Genomic DNA, 24,376 nt, shown 5'->3' with positions numbered 1-24,376 from the left:
TAGCCAGTGTCTTCTAGTGCTCAAGAGTCTCAAAACTCCATTCTGAAGAATATGCTGAGCACACATTGAAGGCCTCTATACTGTTTTCAATACAATGTATGTGATGATTTTCCTAAATGAGAGAAAAATAAAAGTCTGGATAATTTTCTAAATGAACAGTAAAATGTCAGTGGAGGAAAAGTGTTACCAGTTGGAATAATTCTCTTCATATTATGATACAGATATAAAATAATGCCCAATAATAATAGTAAATACTAGCACCATGTGCTGTGCCCAGGCTAAGAAATTTATAAATCTCTAGTTTATTTCTAACAAAGTACAGATACTACTTTATACATGAGAAAACTGAAGCACAGAGAGTTTACACTTGGCCTAGATCATACAGATAGGACACGGCAGACCGTTATATACCATAATCTATGACAAGAAACCAACACCTACTCTATTCATTATCATCAATCAATCAAACCTCTAACTTGATAATTCAGTATAACAATTCTATTGTTAAAAACAAAACATAGATGAGTCAAATACACGCATACACATACACAAATATGTATGCACAGATTATAGGAGAGAAAGGGCTGTTATTTTTAATTAAATCATGACACAATCCAAGAAACCTTTTTATAAAGCTACCCTTAGTAAGGAATCACACTTCCAGATCATTTAACAAAAAGGCATTATTAAGTGAAGGTTCTTCATAGGACTGATGGTTACATTTCAAAACTCATATTCGAGATGGATCTCAGCATCACGAATCTCTCCACATATACAATTTCTAGCAAAACATAGCCCATTTACAAGAAGGCAGAAATGTTATTAAACTTAATTATATCTAATTGTTACACTTTCATTAGCTAGTAGCATTATGTAAAGATAAACTAATGCATAAAGAGCTCTTTCATTGTCACATAATTATAATTTTAATGATTACATTATGACCATTATAATACAGTGCATATTTTCAATTTTCCCATTAGTGGGCAATTATTTATAAGGTTTTCTATTATAATCTGTCCATAGAGACCAAGTTATTAATGCCTCCATTTTCCGATAATGATGACCACAGTGTTAAAATCAATATGATGGCCATAGGGAGAACTGCAAAGTAACCTGGAAAAACAACAAAGCTACAACCATGAAGTCGGCTCATTCAGCACATGCCCGAGGAAATTTTAAGATGGCAAAAATAACATATTAATATTCTTACAAGAAGTTCTAGTTTACAAGGTTTTCTCAAGTATAATTTTTCTCAATTTTTGTGACCTTAAGTCCCCAACTCTTTCTTAAGACATTTTCCATGGTATAAAATATTCAAAAGCCTAGCCTTTGAAAAATGTCTTAAAGAGTTTTCACCAGTCAGAGAATTAGATTAAAAATCCCACAAAGTCATTTCTGGGAAATTTTTTGAATTGTTCAATTTCAGGGTTGTACATCAGGAAGTAAGATGCTGATGAACTGTATGATTCATCCTCAAAGATGATGAAGAATGGGAGAAATTTATTAGAACAAAGGAGAAGGGCAATGTGATTGGATAGTGATTATGGCAAGAAGGGGCTGGGTGTAGGTCCTGAAAATAATAATAATTGTAATCACATCTAATAGAGTATTTGCTTTCGTCCACTAACTCTGAGAATAAGCAGACCTCTGCACTATTCTTTGTGTGAAGGCTGAGACTATTTGGTGGACTTGGAGAGATGTCTGGGACGATGCAAAGACATTTAGGAATGTGGCTTATGATACACACCTGGCCTTAGGCAGTTGCATTACTTGGTTCTGAGGCCTCACATGGAGATAAGACAGGTCTTTCGGGGCTTTTTTGTAGCCCTGTGAAACTATATCTGTCTCCCCCAAATGCAGTGGGGCTGTCCCGGTTATCTCTGAAATCCTGGCAGCTTGCACTGTAAAACTTTTGTGGCAGAAATTAATGAACTAGACTTAAACCCAAAAGTTTAAAGTAGCTCATATTATCCAACTTGATGGTAAACTAACATGATTTTAATATGGACCAGTGTTCCTCCCCAAGAAAAACTGTTGGTCCAGGTTCTCAATAGATATGTACTCATACACTGGTGATATCATTAATTTTTAAAATTTTTCCATGGAGGAGAATCAATATGACCCAATCATATCGGGTCATTGGTTCTCCAGGGATAGGAATGTGTAAGACACACTTGGGGAACTGTTTAAATGCAGAGCCATTTCCAGAGGTTCTTAATCCACAGAGCTGAGAGGCTATGTTTCTAGCAGAACTCTCCAGAAGATTCTGAATTAGATGGTCCTCAGAGCACATCTGAGAAATACTGAAGCTGGTGCTCAATTCAATGGCAACAGTCCTTGTGAGCCAGTAAACATGACACTCGTCTAGGATTCAGAAGACCCCATGAATGTAGTTTCACTGCAAGAGGTGGAACCTTGAGAAAGTCACTAGATTTGCCCTGGTCTTAGATTTCCTTACCCATGAAATAAGTGTTTTGCACTCACTTCTGAGTTTCTTTTCTGAGATCTCTGTACCACTCAGGGGTCCGTAAAGTTGGCAATACAGATTCTTGAGCTACGTATGAAATTCCAGAAAGCCAAACGGTAATTATTTATTTACCCAATATAAAATCTTATTTGAAACATCTACTTTTTTGGATTAAATTATATCCCTCAATGTTCCCGTGGTTATCAGAATCTCTCATGAAAGTTAAACAGTCATGTGCCACACAGAGAGGTTTCAGTCAGTGATGAACCGCATATATGATCATGGTCTCATAGGATTAGAATCCCTATAGCCTACTGATGTTGTAACTGTCATAGCATCATAGTACGACACATTTACTCATGGGTTTGTGGTGATGCCGATTTAAGTAAACCTACTGCACATCTAGCCATATAAAAGTATAACACATACAATTATGTACAGTATATAACTTGACAATGATAATAAACAACTATGTTACTAGGCTTATGTATTTATTTTTCTATACTTTTCCTCATATTTTAGAGTGTATTCTTTCTACTTGCAAAAAAAGAAAGTTAACTGTAAAACAGCTGCAGACAGTTCTTTCAGGCAGTATTCGAGAAGAAGGCATTGCTGTCACAGGAGATGACAGCTCCATGCATGTTATTGTCCCTGAAGATTTTCCAGTGGGACAAGATGTGAAGGTGGAAGAGTGATATTGGTGATTCTGACCCAGTGGAGGCCTAGGATAATGAACTAACAATCCCAGACAGCCTCACGTTACCCACTCAACAACTGGGTAGTGTCACCTTTGTGTCAGATGTTATTTGAGGGGGCAGAGAGGTAAATAACAAGTTACGCCCTCATGGTGCCTACAGTCTTGTAAGTGAAGACAGACAATAGCAAACACATATCAGGCCATAACAAATTAATGTAAAGGAAAATTAGAATTTAAAGGGAGAGTTGGAGGTGGGAGAATGTTGTCAAGGAAAGGCTCTCTGATAAGGTGACATTTGAATCAAGACCTAAAGAAACTGGGGTGAAAGTCATGTAGATTTCCTGGAGGGACTCCAGAAATCCTGAGTTATAGAATATTTGCTTTTTCAAAATAGGAAGATGATTCATCGTCTATATTATCATAAACTTTACTTAAGCTATCATATTTATGAGCTCATGTTCTGGGCAGACTCTAGGATTATAGAAAAAGCACATGGTCTTGATTTCTTAACAGGGCTGTGGGGAACACATTGAAATCTCTAGTCCATTGATTGTCTGACACTGAGGTAAAGCCTGGATTTTGGCACAATACTTATTTTTGCTGCCTCAAGAACATATATCTTAGTTCACTTTCTATCCTTGTGGTCAAGATATTTTTAGTTCACTTTGGGATTTGGTCTCTCTCAGCAGGGTTTCTCAGCTTTCATTTCCTCTCTACTGACATCCTGATGAGCATGATTTATAAATATTAAAAATAAGGAGGTGAGACCAGATGCAAAGAATCTGCCAACAAATGTCAGAAGTTCTGATGAGTTCCCAGTAAAATTAGAGAATGTGTTTCAAATATCAGTGAATTCCCCACATCTAAAACAATGTCTGACACCTAGTTAGCTCCCAGGGGATATGTGCTCAAGGAATGTTTGTAAAAGACTACATTTCTGTGCTGCCTATCTGAAACCAAAATAAAAGCTCTGCCTAAATAGAAGAGCTTGGTGTGAGTGTATGTGGGTGAGGGCGTATGGTTCTGTTAGTAAACAGGATGTTTTCTATCTTTTATGAGAATCACAGCAGCTGCTAGCTAAGCTCCTAATAGGGGAAGCTGCTACTTTTGCATCCTTGAAAGCCCCGATTTGCATAGACCCTATACAGAAGGCAGACATTATAAATGAAAACAGTATCTGATCACCAAATCTCACTTGTACTGGAAAGTTCTGCCTCTAGTTAGTGATTTTTGAAATGTGGATGTGCTGACAACAAAATTAACTTCTCCAAAGAGCTGAGAATTCTCATCATCCCTCTCACTATAATTTACATGACTTGACAAAATTAAACTGTTATTTTCATCGGGGTGATCTGCAAAATCATAAAATGATGTGTATTTTTGGGAATGCCTAATTAACTCTCCTTAGTTCCACTGAGGTTTCAGCTACGAATATAAGCATTGCAAATATCAGGGAGGTGTTCACATCTAGATTTAGCAACCACAAAGAGACTCGAAGGGCTTAAAAGAAAAATCTCTTCAGAAATCAGACAATGATGATAATTCAAATCAAATGGTGAACCTATGGGTAAAGTAAGGTATACACTGATTTGCTAAAACTTGCCTTGCATCAAATAGCAAGAAATATTTCAATAGATGAAGCCAGTATTAATAATCAAAACAGAAGACTTACAGACCCATACATACAAGTCCATCTCTAGCAACAGTTTTAATCACAAACATTAACTAATATTGACCAATCTGTTTGTCACAAAAGTTTGCTTTAACATATAATCAGCAGCTGATTATACGAGAGCCACATTTCCTCAACAATTGCCAGCACCTTGTGTCATACTTATAAATAATGGGCTACTCCTATTGAGCACCATCTGCTTAATAGAGAAAAATGTTCATCTTAATTAGGAAACTCTTCTTATTATTTAATATTTATTGAACACCCACAATGTGCTTGGCAGCAAAATCACCAGAAACATGCTCTTTGCCCACCAAGAAACCACCTGCTAAGGAAATATGATAAACCAGTTATATAGTCATTTCTGTTTTTAACATATTTTATGTATCTCTTTCCAGATCACAGAACTGCCAATGGTTCACTTTTGGAAGGGTCTTCTCTTCTAATTAAGGTGGGATGGTGAGCTGTCAGATGAGTAATGAGTGAAGCAAAGACAAAGAAAAGATAAAGAGCAAAGTAATTACAATCACTATGAAGTAAAAGTGAAATTTGCTCAATGGAAGAAAATTGAATACACTCCTAAATAAAACCAGCTGTGTTTGTTATGAACTCACAGGTTAAGACTAGAAGACATATCAGAAATATAGAACATGTCGTGGAAAAGTCACCTTGGAACAGCAACCATTCTCTGTTTTGCATTTACCTTTGGAGCTTCTGTGCCTCCACAATGATACAGCTGATGTAATGTAGGACACTCATTTCATTAGGAGGATATTAGCCCCTTGGTGAGGAAAGATTTAATGGTCCAAAATCTACTATCAACTAGAAAAAATTAAGATAGATTGACAATCCTTCCCAGAAGCTCCCAACTATATACCCTTTTCTCTCTATTACATTTCAATCAACAAAATTCAAGAACATTTCATAAGTTTAATATTAAAATTATGTAGAGAAGTATTTTAGGAGAGAACAAACAACCAATTCACATCAGAAGAATGTTATTACACACTTTTAATAGTGCCCTTGCATGAGTTATCTAGTAATAACTTCAGTCCTCCTTTTAGTGAAGATTATAAAGAAAAGGAAAATATGTTTTTGATCCAATTGTTGAATATCTCAGATAAGACTTTTTCCCATGTTATAAATTCAAGCCAGTTCTCTGCTCTGCATGGTTTCCATGTTTCTGGAAAGGGTTGCCCACCTACTTTGCCAGTAGAGCTTAATAAATATTTCTGTTCTTTTTCAATGCTTTTCATTACATTGTATGTTTACCTCACATCACCTTCTTAATAACAAAAACATACAATGAAAAAGAGTGCTTGACTTTGGTCATAATACTGCTTTCTTTTGTCCTCATGTTTCACTGTTTCTCATAAATCAGCAGTGCCAATCCTAGGGCCAGAAACTCCAAGTAAATGGCCCTAGGATTGAAATAGTTATATATTAGTTATAAATAGTTATACATGTCTAACATTATATAGATATGCATAGTTATACATATCTATACATTCCACAGATAGTGGAATACTATTTGTGATCTTCATTTTATAGATATACTCCCTAGATAACCGTCTCACCCAAATAACATAGGCAAAAAAAAAATGACATATTATTGGAGGTAATGCTGTGATGATGGCAGTTGTCAAACAGTGCTAATCTGAACTACATGGCAGAAGGAAAATGACTAGCTCATACATTGTCAGGGTAATAAATACCTAATGAGCAAAATTTTAAAGCAAATAGTAGGTTGAACATACATCCAAATGTTGATTCTTGACTCAAAAGTCAGAGAACAGAATGATTTGTCTCTCTGTCTAGAATGATGAAGCATCACTCCCTTATAAGCTAATGAGCAGCACCATCTGGCATAATTACAGAGGAGCAAGATCTTAAGAGAGAGAAGAAGAAAATGACAGAGCTGCAGTAGGACTTTCGCAGAAGGTTAAAAAATTCCTAACCATGAAAATTATCATAACAAAAATAATTCTAGATGTTCTTACAACAATATGCCAATAGAATAAAGATTATAGGACCAAATGTTTTCAAAATAATTGAATGTGACTCTTGGTTATCTTAGAATTCTCTATCATCGTAGTTCTTAAAGTGTGATCCCAGGACCAGCAGAAACATTACCTGGAATTCTGTTAGAAGTGCAAACTCTTGGGCCTAAATCTAAGAATACCAACTCAGAAAGTCCAGGAGTGAACCCAGCAATCTCTATTTTAATCAGCACCCCATGTAATTCTGATGCAAGCTCACGTTTGCGAACCACTGTTCTACTAATCCAAATAAGAGTGAGACATTTTTGCTGTTTCTCCTGGATACCAAAGAAATCAGAAATCAATTCTGTTTAAACAGCTGGTCCATGTGTTGAAGAATAAAAATCAGTCAGACCAGTTTCCTGAGTGAAATGATGATCTCTTTGATAAGACAGCTCTGATTCTGGCACCTTTTTGTAAAACAGCAGAACAAACAGTCTTAAATTTTTAACTTAATTGGACTGTTTCTGAGTGGATGTATTTTTTTGTCTTTATGCTATTAATACTTTGGTACACCCCCAAGATAACTTTTTACAAGTTTGCCTGAATCTTCTATTCAATTGTTTTTCCACCTCTGGGTCATTTATTTAGCAAATATTGTCTACTACACAACATATTTTCTTCTAGGTGCTTGAGCTATATTAGCAAACGAAACAATGATCCTTGACCTTAGAGAACTTATATCCCAGTAGAGGAAATACATAGAAAACACTAAAAATGAAAATAAATAAGCATATTATATAGAATATTAGAAGGTAATGATTTGAGAGAAAAAATACAATAGAACAAGAGACAAGGTAAATTGGGAATGCTGGGTATATAAGGTAAGGATTTCAATTCTTTTTTTTTTTTTGAGGCAAAGGCTCGCTCTCGTGGCCCTGGGTGAGTGCAATGGCACAATCTTGGCTCAGTGCAACCTTCAGCTCCTGGGTTCAAGCAATTCTCCTGCCTCAGCCTCTCGAGTAACTGGGACTACAGGCTACCACCACCATGCTTGGCTAATTTTTGTATTTTCAGTAGAGATGGGGTTTCACCATGCTGGCCAGGCTGGTCTCAAACTCCTGACTCCAGGCGATCCACTGGCCTAGGCCTCCCAAAGTTCTAGGATTACAGTACTGAGCCACCATGCCAGGCCAGGATTTCAATTTTAAATGCTGCCCTGGTAGACTCATCAGAATTAACTGGAAATCACTGTAAACACATGTTTTTATTCCAAGGGAAACGGAGGACTATTGCAGGGTTTTGAGCAGGAGAGTGACATGATCTGAATATGTCAGAAATGCTTTTGTTAATTTTCCTCTTAGTCTATATACAAATTTATCCATCATTTATGCAGTTGGTTGAAAGACACCACTACGAATTTTTTTCTTTTCTTTATGTTCATCATGAAAGCATTTGAAAAGTAAGGCAATTTATTTTCTTTGTTACCAAAGAAGAAAATCTTTTCTGGAGGGTGATTTAAAGATAAAGTTTGGTAGTGAAGCTCAGGTTGTTTTATGAGTTTTCGGTTCTCCTCTACTTGGGTATTTTGTTTCCTGACTTCTGTGGTGATGCTTATATTTGCCTCCTAAGACCCAAGAGTATAACTTTGACTTTGGGTACTAGGATCTGCTTTCTCACCAGGCAACTGACAACTAACAGAATTGTGAGTGAAGCCTTGGAACTTGCTTCACAGCTGAAGTGAAACTAAAATGGAAACCTGTATTTGAGGAACGGCTCTGCCAGTTACTTATTAAAAACCTGGTGCCCAATCACAAAAACCCTAGAGAAGGTAATAGATTTGCTAGCCTTTGGGTAAAATAAAGCAAGAGGTGGTCTCTCTAAATAGAACTGTAGAAACTTTTCTATCAAAATCCAATCCGAGAACTTGCCTCTTTGGCATTGCTGTGACCCTTCTATATTGAAAAAAAAGTGTTTTGGAATTCACTAGTATTTCAACATATGGCAAAGGGAATTTTAAGCTTAAAAAATATATTAAATATTATTTCTTTTAGTCATCATTTATTCATTCCCCATTAAATGTTCACTGAATACCTCTTAAAGTCAAGCATTATATCAAGGTGCCTGGAGAAACAAGTGCTGGTATTACTTCAAATAGTTTATGGACCACTTGAAGAGATTAGACATAAATAGCAATAATGCATGGTAGAAAGTGATTATTTCTATAAAAAGGAAGTCCATAACACTACGGTTTTCAGAGGAAGTATGAATTCTATCTAGGGATATTACAAAAGGCTTAACATTTGATTTATTCATAAAGTATGGGCTGCATGTGTGTGCATGGTTATAGGAGAAAGTGCAATTTAGGCAGAGGGAACTATCTCTCCAAAAACATAGAGGTAGGACTAGATAAGTACTCATGTATGTGAGAGGTAAAGAAGGCCTAAACTAGAGCAGTGGTAGTAAGAGTAATAGAACAAAGAAAATGAGCTATTGCTGAGGTCAATTCAAGGACCCCTGAAACATCTGTGGGCCCTTTAACCGAAAGAGAGTGAAAATGATACATTCTTTTGGTACTGTATTTTATGGCAAAGCACCATTATGCTAGGCATGAGAATAAAATGGAGATGTGTATAGTTTGTGTCCTTAGGAAATGTGTTGTTCAATGAGAGAAATGAATGAATAAACACAATTCAGATAAACAAGTCTCTAGTTGAATTCTTAAGGACTTCTCTGAGCCCCATTATTAATTTGATAAGGAATAGGGCAGGATCACAAAGTTAGGATTCAACTCCAAGCAGATCACTGAGCTATTTAGGAAACAGATATTCTTGACCTATGTATGTCTTTGGTTCAAGAAACAGTGAATGTCTTTTACTTTGTTAACAGCACAATTCAAAGTACCATCTGCAGATGAACAGGACTGACCAAGCTTGGAAACTTGTTAGAAATGAAAATCTCAGGCTCTGCCTCAAATCATGTGGGTCAGCAGGTGACTTGATGTGCATTAAAGTTTGAAAAGCACTGCTCTGATCTGGAGGACTTACTCTTCACTAAGAAAAAGAGCTATGGGGGTTTTCTCCACTCTGAGCACCCCTCCTCTGTCTCTGTACGTGGAGTTTTTCCTTCTTTCTTGCCTATTAAACTTCCCATTCCTTGAAACAAAAAGAAAAAAGAAAGAAAGAGAGAAAGAGAGAAAGAGAGGAAGGGAGGGAGGTAGGGAGGGAGGCAAGGAGGGAAAAGAGCTATGTAGAGGAGTCCATGTAGGTCAGTAATACCGCATCTAGTAAGAAGTCTGTTTACAGAGAAGCAAAAATTCAATTCAGCAAACATCGGTAGAGCTCCTACAACATCCCAGACACAGAGAAAGGCATTTTGAAATATTTGTCCAAGCAATTAAAAATGTAATAGTACAGATGGGCATAATATAGGGTGAAAATTCTCAAAACAGCCAACTCTGCCTTAAAAAAGAGTCAAGCATCCAAGAATAGAGAAAAAAACAGAGATTGCTGCTGGCTTATACATTTTAAAGACAAGAATGTAACTATTCTTAATTGTCTTAATTTTGAACTAAACTTGAAGAAGGAGACATGGTTCAAAAAAAAATCTAAGGAGAGAAAAAATAATTGTAAGAGGGAAGTCAGTCAACTGCAGAGATAAGTCCCATGATAAAAAATAAACCCCTTAAATCTTGTATAAAATTTAGAAGTCTGGATATATTTTAATGAAGCTTCTCATTTAAGGCCTCCTTTTGTCTTTGAGTTTCACACCCTTTGGGGGGTTTAAAAGCCTCTACATTGAGGAAACTATTGACCATCTGTGTCTACTGGGACATTTTTCTATACAGTATAATCTGTCGGAGCATCTGTGCATCTGTCAAGTCATCCTCTGGCCTAGAGAACTTTATTTCACTCAGTAGACTGGCTGCAAGTCTTGATTTCCACAACCACTGATGTTCTGCACAGCTTTTTGCTTTAAAATATGATTGCTAAACTTAAGATGTTGCTCTTGTTTGAATCCTAAATTGTCTTGTCAAATATCTCATAGTTTCACCCAGTATATGTGTATATGTGTGTGTGTGTGTGCGTGTACGCACACATGTGGGTGTTTTTAAACACATGAAAGGTTGGTACTGATATCTTGATAAATTACAAATGCCCCTCCTGACCTCCCATTATTAAAATAGATTATTCCTTCTTTTTTACTGAATTTTTAATTTCCAACACACGTGTTTTACAGAGGAGGCCTAATGTAGGTCACAGAATGCCATCATAAATAATGGTAAGGAGGAATTTCCCCTGTTACACAATGCTTATTAGCGTGAAAACACAGCCCTGGATGCAGTATTATGCTTTTTGACTAAGGGGTCCTATGGATCTGCCTATGACTTCTGCATGAACTTATTATTCCTGCCAAATACATCAGCTGGGGTGGGGACATTAATTCATTTTAACAGAGGCTTGTCAGCATTGCTCCTGAAAAACTGCTGAGATACTTATATTTGCAAAGACCATCTTCAAATGAAAAAAAATAAAAACCAATGAAAATTCTGTTTTTAATATTGTGTCCTGTCTTTCAAATAAGATATTTATACTTTGACTATTTTTGACTATTTTACCTTGGTTGAAGTTTTCCTGGGGTTAGCAACTATTCTGAGTTAGGAATAACCAGACATCTTTGTATGTGGAATCTAGGTATGGCATTTCTTTGGGCAAATGTGGGACATTTCTGTATCCCGTGGCTGACTCTAAGAAAAGGCTGGCATAGTTGTTTCATTTTGATTTTGGTTTTTGCCTTCCACCTTCCTGCTACACTGTGTGTGATAAGGCCGCTTCCTTGTGTATTGACAGAGGGAACCTCAGGAGGATTCCCACATTTTCCGGGAAGAAGACTTGAAACCCCTTTCCACTCTAGATGTTACTAAAGGTTTGCAAACCTGAGAAATGAGAACCAATTTAATCTCTACACTTGATCATGCGATGACAAATGAAACTTTCAAAATGGCCAGGCTGAAAGAGCAAAACCTGGGCTGCCCTTAAAACCCTTGCCAGCTAATAAAACTGTCACCCCCAAACAGTGAGGAATGACACATCACTGATTTTTGTCTCCTTAAGATTGAGTGGGAATGGATGGAGCAGGCTGGCAAAGATGAGCCAGGTGGAGATCTTCCTACTGTATTTACAAATCAGTGTCCCATTTTTTGTTTTTAAAAATTGATTTATGTGCATTCTGTTTCCTAAACAGTCTTTAAAAATGACTCCCTTTCTTTTCATCCTCTTCACCTGAGGCAGGAACATCTAGAAACATTGATTCTATTTGCTGCTAGCTTTCATTAATTTCATCCATCCCTAAAGGTGGAGCCACATTGGCACCAGCTAATTAAGACCTATTTAGGGCAGCTCAGAGTCCTTTATCAGCCCAGAATTAGCTTTGCTTTTTAATGAGGACTATAGCTTTCTCAATTATTACTTAATTAAATAATGTGCCTATATTTGCCAGCATATTTCTAATCCAAGCTTCAATTGAAGCTTCAACTGAAATCCAAGCTTCAATTGCCCACCTGCCCATAGGAAAGCAAAATATCTCACGTTGGCTCTCAACTGCTTCTCTAGAAAAGTTAACATTCCTTTTGCATCTGTGTGTGTCAGCCACATGATCACATTCTTCAATGTTAAGTGTGGCACAATGTGCCACTGTCAGCCCTCCAGCATTTCTATATTTCACTCTTAAGATGTATTAATGCAAATGTGTAAATGTCAGCAGGCTAACATTATTAATGCATACCAATCATTCAAAGTGAAAAAGGATATTTGGTCCAGATTGTTTTGGACCAGATTGAAAACCTTTAATTTCAAAGGTTTCTAGAAGAAATGAAAGTTCTGTAGAATTCACAATACTTGTTTTCCAGAAGTATGTTTGGTAGGTGACAATCTAAAAGTGACCACTAACCAGTGAACCTAGATTTCAAAAATAAAAATCAAAAAACAAACTGGGCCGCAGAAGATAAAGATAGAAAGGGAAGGCAGCCTTCTTAGCCTTTCCCACAAGGTAACCCTAACTGACAAGCAAAATCATTTTAAACACTAACTAAAAAGAAAGCAAATTCAATTTCATTTGCTTCAAAAAGGTATTCCAATATGCTTGTGAGTTGGCCTAAACTTACTCTAAGACATTTAAATGGTATACACATTTATTCTACTCCTTCATGTTTCCTCAGTGAGGAATTCCTTAAGACAAAAAACACGATGCTGGCCAGGTGCGGTGGCTCACACCTGTAATCCCAGCACTTTGGGAGGCCAAGGCAGGTGGATCATGAGGTCAGGAGTTCAAGACCAATCTGAATAATATGGTGAAACCCCGTCTCCACTAAAAATACAGAAATTAGATGGGCGTGGTGGCGCACCTATAGTCCCAGCTACTCGGGAGGCTGAAGCAGAAGAATCACTTGAATCTGGGTGGTGGAGGTTGCAGAGACCTGAGATTGTGCCACTGCACTCCAGCCTGCACAACAGAGAGGGACTCCATCTCAAACAAACAAACAATAAAACACAATGCTTGGAAAAATGAAAAGACACCTACCTTAAATGGAAGGGCTATATTTTTAAAAGTATTTTTACAGTTTTAAGAAACAAGCTGAGAAGCATAATTTTCTTTGAGGAACTCCATGTAATCATTTTCCTATCATGAATCACTTTACCTACTAGTGACATATTTTTAAAATTCTATAAATTATACATAATAATGATGACATGATCTCTTTGTTAAATGAGTACTTGCTAAAATGTTCTAATAACTATAGGCAAATCAAGCAAAGTAGCTTTACAATTAAAACAAAATTAAATGGACACTCCTTATGCTCTATTTCCTCATGGCTGCAGTGATGTATACGACTTAACTCACTTCTATTTACTTAGGAGAAAAACTTTTTTGGAGACTATAATCAACATATATTTTGTGAGCATAGATCCACATAAATGCTTGCCATTCAAATGTTTTCTTTGATGCAAAATATCCTTAAAGTGTTTACCATAATTATATTGCTTGTTGTGCTGTGCTGTTATTCTAAGATTATTGTGCGTGAACGCGTGTCCATGTGTGTGTGTGTGTGTGTGTGTTGTGGGATAAAGCAGATAAATAAATACATTGAAATCTCTGAGACCTGTGATTGTCAGCATGGTAAAAAGAAGTAACAGACATAAGATAGATGATGTAAAATTAAAACCTGTTAGCCCTGGATTTGAATTGAAGGTTTCAGTTTGAACTCCTAATGATTTCATAATGAAACAACATATATAGTATATATTGTCTATATACCAGCTCTGTCCACTGTAAAGCCCAAGAAACAAAGACCAATCCAGTAGCAATGAGCAGCCATAGTGCTACTATTATGCTCTCTTAACTGCTAAAAGAAACTGACGTTCTTTGGGGAAATGTCTGAATCTGGGTCTGCCTCGGAATATGTACAAAAAACCCCGAAACATCCCATAATACCAGGAAACAAAGAAGCTATCAAGGATTAGTAAGGGCATGTCAATAGAACTCAAAGCTGGTTTAAAGAGGTTCCCATAGGCCAAAATAGGAAATCTGAGAATAAGGATGTAATTTTAATAAAATTAAAATTAAAATACTTCAAGTGTGTTTAAGTCTATAAGTTAATATGTAAATATTCATAATAAGCTTATTGGTCACCTATAGAGAATGCAAGAAAACTAATGCATTAACACTGGTAAATAAGGAGGAGACCATGAGACTTCTATCTCATGGTAACCAAATGAATAAGAAGGTAAATTACTCTTAATAAAGTATATCAGCTATTAAATAAAAAGATGAAATAGCACCATTTTGCAATTCTAATAAATTATTCAATCTAGAAAATAATCATTAATGGAATGTAACATTCAAAAAGAGAAAACTAGGAACATTTCTCCTGAAATGGTTTCGGCAAAAAAACAAACAAAAAGACCTGAATCCAACCAAGCCTCAGTATATAAATACCAGCGTAGAAGAAAAAGAAAGATCATGGAAAGACAACTAACATATCTTGATTGTGAAAAGCCCTGTAGGACAAATGCCTAGGTTTCTTCAACAACAGATATGGAGAGATAAGAGAGATAGGAGAGAGAGAGAGAGAGAGAGAGAGAAAGAGAGAGAGAGAGAGAGAGAGAGAGAGAGAAAGAGAGAGAGAGAGAGAGAGAGGAAAGTAGCTATATAGGTTAAGACAAATATAAGACACATATCAATCAATTGCTATGTATGAATCTTATGCTAATCCTAATTAAAACAAACTATGAAAAATATATCAATGAGACAATTCGAAAATTGCAAACTAAATATATAATGATATTAAGATAGAACTGTTGATTTTTATGTAGGGCAATGGCATTGTATTGATTTTAAGATTCTTTATGTTTTAGTTATACAGTGAAATTTATAAATAAAATGATATGATATCTGAAATTTGTTTCAACACATTCTCTGGGGAGACAGAAAGTGGGTAGGGGTATAGATGAAACCATACTGGCCATGAGTTAATAATTATTCAGGCTAAGTGGTGGTTATACAGAGGCTCATTACACCACTAGTCTCTCTACTTTGTAAGTTTGACATTTTCCTTCATGAAAAGTTGAAAAATATATTCTTATTTGAAATTTGGCAATGAATATAAGATTACCATGGGATATTCTGCTGTTCCTAATCTATACCCTAATGACGTCTATGTTAAAAACAATAAAATTCTTTAAAGACAAAAAAAAGTCTTTAACATAGATGTCATTAGGATATAGATTGGGAGCAGCAGCTTCTGACATTATTTTGGTCAACACTATTTATCCAACCAGGCTCACTTAAATCACCCATTCTGGGGATCCACGATGGCTGAAAAGGAACAGCTCTGGAGTACAGTTCCCAGTGAGAAAAAAACAACAGGGTGAGTGATCACCACACTTCTAAATGAGTTTTTACTGCCCACAGACCAGGAGATTCCTAGGCTGGAAAACACCACGAGTTTCCAGCATGGCTGTTTCAGCCAGCACCATGGGCCTCTGCACAAAAACTCATACAAATCTGGACGGCCATTTCAATGGGCACCTGAAACACCTGGATACAGAGCCACCCATTCAACTGAAAAAAAAAAGGGGGCTGCAACAGGGAGCCAGGTGATCTGGCTTCGTGGGTCACACCCCACAAAGACCAGCAATCTGAAACACTCTGGATTGAGAGTTTCGCAGCAACTGCTGGTCCCAGGACAGTCCAGCTCTGTGGAGGAAAGGGCATCAGTCATTACCAAGGCAGTCCACCACTACCGAGGCAGTCTGCCATTACCGAGCCAGTCTGCCATTACCAAGCCAGTCTGCCATTACTGAGGCAATCCGCCTTTACTGAGGCAATCCGCCACTACTTAGGCAGTCCACAATTACTAAGGCAGACTGCCATTACTGAGGCAGTTCTAACTGTACCTCTGTAACCAAAACTGCAAGGAAGTTCAAAGAGCAGCTGGGCAGAGCCCAGGGCAGCTCAGCAATGCCTCTGGTGGCAGACTGTGACTAGACCACTCCTTGCTGGCACAGTATCTCTGAAAAAAGGCAGCAGCACACCAGGAACTTATAAATAAAGCCCCATCTTCCCAAGACAGAGCACCTGGGAATAAAGATGGTTATGAATTCCACTGCAGCAGACTTAAAAGTACCTACCCAGCAGTTTTGAACAGAACAACAGAACTCCAAGCTCAGCATTTGAGCTCCTATAAGGGACAGAACATATCCTCAAGCAGCATCCCAACCCCCATATATCCAAAGAGACACCTCATAAAGGAGAGCTCAGCTGACATCTGGCAGGTATCTTTCTGGGAGGAAGATAACAGAAGAAGAAACTGGCAGTAACCCTTACTGTTCTGCAGCTGCCACAGGTGATCCCCAGGAAAGCAGGGTCTGGAGTAGACCTCCAGCAGTCCTACAGCAGAGGGGCCTGACTGTTAGAAAGGAACTAAAACACAGAAAGAAATAACTTCATCATCAACAAAAAGGACGTCCACTCAGAGACCCCATCTGAAAGTAACCAACTACAAAGACCACAGGTAGATAAAGCCACAAAGATGGAAAGAAACCAGCACAAAAAGGATGAAACCACCCAAAACCAGAATGATTCTCCTCCTCCAGGGATCACAACTCCTCACCAGCAAAGAAACAAAGCTGGATAGAGAATGAGTCTGATGAATTAACAGAAACAGGCTTCAGAAGGTGGGTAATAACAACACCGACCTTCTTTTAGCTTCTCTGAGCTAAAAGAACATGTTCTAACCCAATGCAAAGAAACGAAGAACTTTGAAAAAAGGTTAGATGAAATGCTAATGAGAATAACGGCTTAGAGTAGAATATAAATGACTTGATGGAGCTGGAAAACACAACACAAGAACTTCACAAAGCATACACAAGTTTCAATAGCCAAATTGACCAAGCAGAAGAAAGGATATCAGAGACTGAAGAACAACGCAATGAAATAAAATGAGAAGGCAAGATTAGGGAAAAAAGACTGCAAAGAAATGAACAAAGCCTCTAAGAAATATGGGATTATACAAAAAGACCTAATCTACATTTGATAGGTGTACCTGAATGTGACGGAGAGAATGAATCCAAGCTGGAAAACACTCTTCAGGATATTATCAAGGAGAACTTCCCCAACCTAGCAAGCTAGGCCACCATTCAAGTCCAGGAAATACAGAGAACACCGCAAAAATATTCCTGAAGAAGAGCAACCCCAAGGCACATAATCGTCAGATTCACCAGGGTGGTAATGAAAGAAAAAATGCTAACAGCAGCCAGAAAGAAAAGTCAGATTACCCACAAAGGGAAGCCCATCAGACTCATAGTAGATCTTTTGGCAGAAACCCTACAAGACAGAAGAGAGTGGGGGTCAATATTCAACATCCTTAAAGAAAAGAACTTTCAACCTAGAATTTCATATCTAGCCAAACCAAGCTTCATAAGCAAAGGAGAAATAAAATCCATTATGAACAAGCAATTGCTTAGAGATTTCATTACCACTAGGCCTGCCTTACAAGAGCTCCCGAAAGAAGCACTAAACATAGAAAGGAACAACCAGTACCAGCCACTCCAAAAACATACCAAATGGTAAAGAGCATTGACACAATGAAGAAACTGTGTCAACTAATGGGCAAAACAACCAGCTAGCATCAAAATGGCAGGATCAAATTCACAGATAACAATATTAACCTTAAATGTAAATGGGCTAAATGCCCCAATCAAAAGGAACTGATTGGCAAATTGGATAAAAAGTTAAAAATCATCGGTGTGCTGTATCCAGGAAACCCATCTCACATGCAAGAATACACATAGGCTCAAAATAAAGGGATGAAGGAAGATCTACCAAGCAAATGGGGAGCAAAAAAAAAGCAGGAGTTGGCAATCCTAGTCTCTGATAAAACAGACTTTAAACCAATAAAGATCAAAAGTGAAAAAGAAGGGCATTACATAATGGTAAACGGATCAATGTAACAAGAAGAGCTAAGGAACCTAAACATATACACACCCAATACAGCAGCATCCAGTTACATAAAGCAAGTTCTTAGTGACCCACAAAGAGACTTAGTCTCCCACATAGAAGACTTTAACACTCCACTGTCAATATTAGACAGATCAATGACACAGATAATTAACAAGGATATCCAGGACTTGAACTCAGATTTGGACCAAGGAAACCTAATAGACAACTACAGAACTGTCCACCCCAAATCCACAGAATATACATTCTTCTCAGCACCACAACACACATACTCTAAGATTGACCACATAATTGGAAGTAAATTACTCCTCAGCAAATGCAAAAGAACAGAAATCATAACAAACAGTCTTTAAGACCACAGTGCGAGCAAAGTAGAACTCAGGATTAAGAAACTAACTCAGAATCACACAACTTCATGGAAACTGAACAACTGACTCTTGAATGTTCACTGGATAAACAATGAGATGAAGGCAGAAATAAAGATGTTCTTCAAAACCAATGAGAACAAAGATATAACGTACCAGAATCTCTGGGACACATTTAAAGCAGTGTCTAGAGAAAAATTTATAGCAATAAATGCCCACATGAGAAGCAATGAAAGATCTAAAATCAATACACTATCATCAAAATTGAAAGCGCTAGAGGAGAAAGATCATAAAAACTCAAACGCTAGCAGAAAACAAGAAATAACTAAGATCAAAGAGGAACTGAAGCAGACAGAGACATAAAAAAACTTTCCAAAAAATCAAGAAATCCAGGAGCTGGTTTTTTGAAAAGATCAACAAAACAGACAGGCTGCTAGCCAGATTAATAAAAAGGGAGAGAAGAATCAAATAGATGCCATAAAAAATGATAAAGGGGATATTACCACTGATTCCATAGAAATACAAACTACCATCAGAGATTAGTACAAACAATTCTATGCATATAAACCAGTAAACCTAGAAGAAATGGATAAATTCCTGGACACTTGCACCCTCCCATGCCTAAATCAGGAAGCAGTTGAAACCCTGAATAGATCAATAACAAGTGCTGAAGTTGAGGCAGCAATTAATAGTCTACCAATCGAAAAAAGCCCAGGTTCAGATGGGTTCACAGCTGAATTCTACCAGATGTACAAAGAGGAGCTGGTACCACTTCTTCTGAAACTATTCCAAGCAATGCAAAAATAGTGAATCCTTCCCAAATAATTTTTTGACACCAACATCATCCTGATACCAAAACCCAGCAGAGACTCAACAAAAAAGAAAACTTTATGCCAACAACCATAATGAACATAGATGTGAAAATCTACAATAAAATCCTGGCAAACCAATTGCAACAGCACATCAAAAAGCTTATCCATCACGACCAGGTAGGCTTCATCCTGGCGATGCAAGGCTGGTTTAACATAAACATACGCAAGTTTATAAACGTAATCCACCACATAAATAGAACCAAAGACAAAAACCACATGATTATCTCAATAGAAGGCCAGAGAGTGCCTCCAACAAAATTCAACAGCCCTTTATGATTAAAAACTCTCAATAAACTAGGTATCAATGGAACGTATCTCAAAATAATGAAAGCTATTTATGAGAAACCAACAGCCAATATCACACTGAATGAGCAAAAACTGGAAGCATTCCCTTTGAAATCTGGCACTAGACAAGGTTGCCCTCTCTCACCACTCCTATTCAGTATAATATTGGAAGTTCTAGCCAGAGCAATCAGGCAAGAAAAAGAAATAGAGGGTATTCAGTTAGGAAATGAGAAAGTCAAATTGTCTCTATTTGCTGCCCCAAATCTCCTTAAACTGATAAGCAACTTCAGCAAAGTCTCAGGATACAAAATCAATGTGCAGAAATCACAAGCATTCCTATATGCCAATAACAGACTAAAAGAGAGCCAAATCAAGAGTGAACTCCCATTCACAATTGCTACAAAGAGAACAAAATACCTAGGAATACAACTAGCAAAGGATGTAAAGGACCTCTTCAAGAAGAACCATGAACCACTGCTCAAGGAAATAAGAGAGGACCCAAATATATGGAAAAACATTCCATGTTCATGGTTAGGAAGAATCAATATTGTAAAAATGGCTATACTGCCCAAAGTAATTTATAGATTCAATTCTATCCCATCTCCATCAAGGTACCTAAGACCCTTTTCACAGAACTGGAAAAATCCACTTTAAACTTCATATAGAACCAAAAGAGAACCTGCATAGCCAAGAGAATTCTAAGCAAAAAGAACAAAGCTGGAGGAATCATGCTACCTGACTTCAAACTATACCACAAGGCTACAGTAATCAAAACAGGAGGGTACTTGTACCAAAACAGAGATACAGACCAATGGAATAGAACAGAGACCTTGGAGGCAATGCCACACATCTACAACTATCTGGTTTTTGACAAATCTGACAAAAACAAGCAATGTGGAAAGGATTCCCTGTTTAATAAATGGTGTTGGGAAAACTGGCTAGCCATGTGCAGAAAACAGAAACTGGACCCCTTCCTGACACCTTACATTAAAATTAACTCCAGATGGATTAAAGACTTAAACATAAGACCTAACACCATAAACACCCTAGAAGAAAACCTAGGCAAAACCATTCAGGACAGAGGCATAGGCAAAGACTTCATGACTAAAATACCAAAAGCACTGGCAACAAAAGCCAAAATAGACAAAAAGGCTCTAATTAAACTCGAGAGTTTCTGTACAGCAAAAGAAACAATCATTAGGGTCAACTGGCAACCACCAGAATGGAAAAAAATGTTTGCAATCTACCCATCTGACAAAGGACTAATATCCAGGATCTACAAAGAACTAAAGCAGATTTATAAGAAAAAAAACAGACAAACCCATTCAAAAGTGTGCAAAGGACGGGAACAGACACTTTTCAAAAGAAGACATATATGAGGCCAAAAAACATATGAAAAAATGCTCATTATCACTGTTCATTAGAGAAAATGCAAATCAAAACCGAGATAACATCTCATTCCAGTTAGAATGGCGATCATTAAAAAATCTGAAGACAACAGATGCTGGAGAGGATGTGGAGAAATAGGAACACTTTTACACTGTTGATGGGAGTGTAAATCAGTTCAACCATTGTGGAAGACAGTGTGGCAATTCCTCAAGGACCTAGAAATAGAAATTCCATTTGACCCAGCAATCCCATTACTGGTTATATATCCAAAGGATTATAAATCATTCTCTTATAAAGACACATGCACACATATGTTCATTGAGGCACTGTTTACAACAGCAAAGACATGGAGCCAACTCAAATGCCCATTGATGATAGACTGGACAAGGAAAATTTAGCACATATACATGATGGAATACTATGCAGCCATAAAAAAGGTGAGTTCATGCCCTTTGTAGGGACATGGAAGAATCTGGAAACCATCATTCTCAGCAAACTGACACAAGAATAGAAAAATCAAACCAGCATGTTTTCACTTATAGATGGGGGTTGAACAATGAGAACAAATGGATACAGGGAGGGGAGCATCAAACACTAGGGTCTGTTGAGGGGGACTAGGGGAAGGACAGCAGGGGATGGGAAGGTTGGGAGGGATAACATGGGGAGAAATGCCAGATATAGGTGATAGGTGGATGGAAGCAGCAAACCACATTGCCATGTACGTACCTATAGTATTGCAAGTTCCAGCCAGATGTGCACATGTACCTGAGAGCCTGAAGTACAGTAAAAAAATCTATCTATCTATCTATCTATCTATCTATCTATCTATCTATCTATCTATCTATCTATCCATCTATTAAAAAAAGTAAATAAATCACCCATTCTGCTTATTTCTTTTTTTTTTTTTTTTTTTTGAGACGGAGTTTCGCTCTTGTTACCCAGGCTGGAGTGCAATGGCGTGATCTCGGCTCACCGCAACCTCCGCCTCCTGGGTTCAAGCAATTCTCCTGCCTCAGCCTCCTGAGTAGCTAGGATTACAGGCATGTGCCACCATGCCCAGCTAATTTTTTGTATTTTTAGTAGAGATGGGGTTTCACCATGTTGACCAGGATGGTCTCGATCTGTTGACCTCATGATCCACCTGCCTCGGCCTCCCAGAGTGCTGGGATTACAGGCTTGAGCCACCACCATTCTGCTTACTTCTAAAACACTGGCATAGTTGTCTTCTCCTGTCTGGGTAGAGTACTCAGTGAGGCAACCAGACAGAAATATACTCAGTGAAAAAGATAAGTACACACCATGAACCAAAACCATACTTTGGTTTCTTTAACTCTCATTTTGGTAACTCTATCATTCAAATGATACCCTGAAAATTAACTTTATCAAATGAGTAAAATTACCTAGTAATTTTCCCACTATACAGTTTTCTTTATCATGGCCAAGAAGAAAAGGATCTCCCAAAGCTGTTCTCTCCCAGTTCTTATAAAATTTACACGTGATGTGTTGTCTCTCTGAAAGCTCACATCAAAAGTCAATGTGAAATAAACACACAAAAACATGAACCAACTGCATGCTAAGCTCTTCTCTGATACCCCTCCAAATGACTCTAGGGCTTATAGTTATGTCTGGGCGATACCCTGAGGGCTGACTCTAACTAATGAAAAACCAAATACATCTCATTAATTTCACTGCTCTGGGCTACTGAGAGACCAGAAATTTCCAAAGCCCTTTATGAATAGACATCATATTTATACAGAATAGTGAGACATAGGACCACATTTCTTTGAAGCACCATACCTATTCCTTTCATCTCTACTGCCTGCCATTTTGGACAGTTTATCCTACACTGATTCAAATCTCACCTTTGGGATTCTTCTTGCTAACTCATACGGTAGGAGAAACTAGTATTTCATGGCTATTTCTGTCTTGTATTTCATATGAAGCTGTGTAGTTTTGGTACTCAGAAATAAAAAGTGTTAAATTCAGATCAACCCACATTACCAATAGGAGAGCTGATCCACCTAGGATTTTAAAATAATCACCAGCATTCAAATTACATCCAGAGATATCAGAAACTGCACCCCTTAAGCACATACCTCAATATGGTTAAAAGCTTAGATTTGATAATATTGAATAGTGAAATTCATACATTTTGAAGAAACTAGAATGCTAATATTGGAACTTACAGATGCTTAATTCATCCATGATATTGCACAAATAAGCAAAATTAACAGATAATTTAAAACTTTAGCCATTGGTTTCAATATCTTTCTTTAGCAGTTCTTTATTAGAGCTAGATATATGAACCAAGATTGACTGATTCATAATTGCTGTTTTCTCCATTATAGTAATTATCTTTCTAAAGAGGAGGAAAAAAGGGCCTGCAATACAGTTACAAGAGAGACGAGGGAGCTAGAAAGAAAGCAAAGAGAGGAAATAGAAGGAAGGGGAGGGGAAAGAATGAGGCTTCAAGAAAAGAAAGTAGGAAGTATAGTTTACAGGATGCTACAGAAAAAATATGGATGTAATAAAAAATGCAAATTGGTTTTTGGATAATTGAATGAATGGCATTTATACCTGATTTCTTTAAAATAATCCAACTGCTAATAATTTTAAGTGATGTATAATTTCAATATGGTATTCTGCTAAGCATGTTCGATACTAAGTTACAATGTTCAGAATCACAGTGCCTATTTGCATGCGAGAAGTTAAATAAAAATAATCTTACCGGAGGATCAATAGCCTGCTCTGTTTGTGATCTCATGTAAAATTTTGGCAAAATTCCCAGAGGACTTTAGACTAATGCATAGTCCTATGCAAAGTTCCTTACTATTACTAGGGTTTGAAGCAGACATGTGTAGACTTCCTCTTCCAGCTGAAATCCAACTTAGTTAATAGCAAATGGAACTAAATAAGAAAAGATCTAAAGATACCTTGGGGAAGTATCCAGTGTTTCTTGGAGATGCAAACCAATCAGAATGGAAAGAACAGAAGGTAGTATAGGTGGAATAAATGACACCTCAGGCTGGCTCATCAAGTAATCATAATAGTCAAAACATATAACAATCAGCTTAAAAAATAACTGTTCATTTCATATCCCACAAAAGAAATCAGCAAAGATTTAGCATAA

General features: G+C 37.3%; 1 protein-coding gene across 5 annotated transcripts in view; it reads right to left on the bottom strand.

Moving 5' to 3' along the window:
* Positions 1–24,376, bottom strand: part of ST6GALNAC3 (ST6 N-acetylgalactosaminide alpha-2,6-sialyltransferase 3) — a 580,668-nt gene that overhangs the window by 197,839 nt on the left and 358,453 nt on the right. The window lies entirely within an intron of this gene.

The sequence above is a fragment of the Callithrix jacchus genome, chromosome 7 (genome assembly GCF_049354715.1).
Source record: "Callithrix jacchus isolate 240 chromosome 7, calJac240_pri, whole genome shotgun sequence".
Classification (NCBI taxonomy): Eukaryota; Metazoa; Chordata; class Mammalia; order Primates; family Cebidae; genus Callithrix; species Callithrix jacchus.
This window is presented reverse-complemented; position numbering and strand designations above follow the sequence as displayed.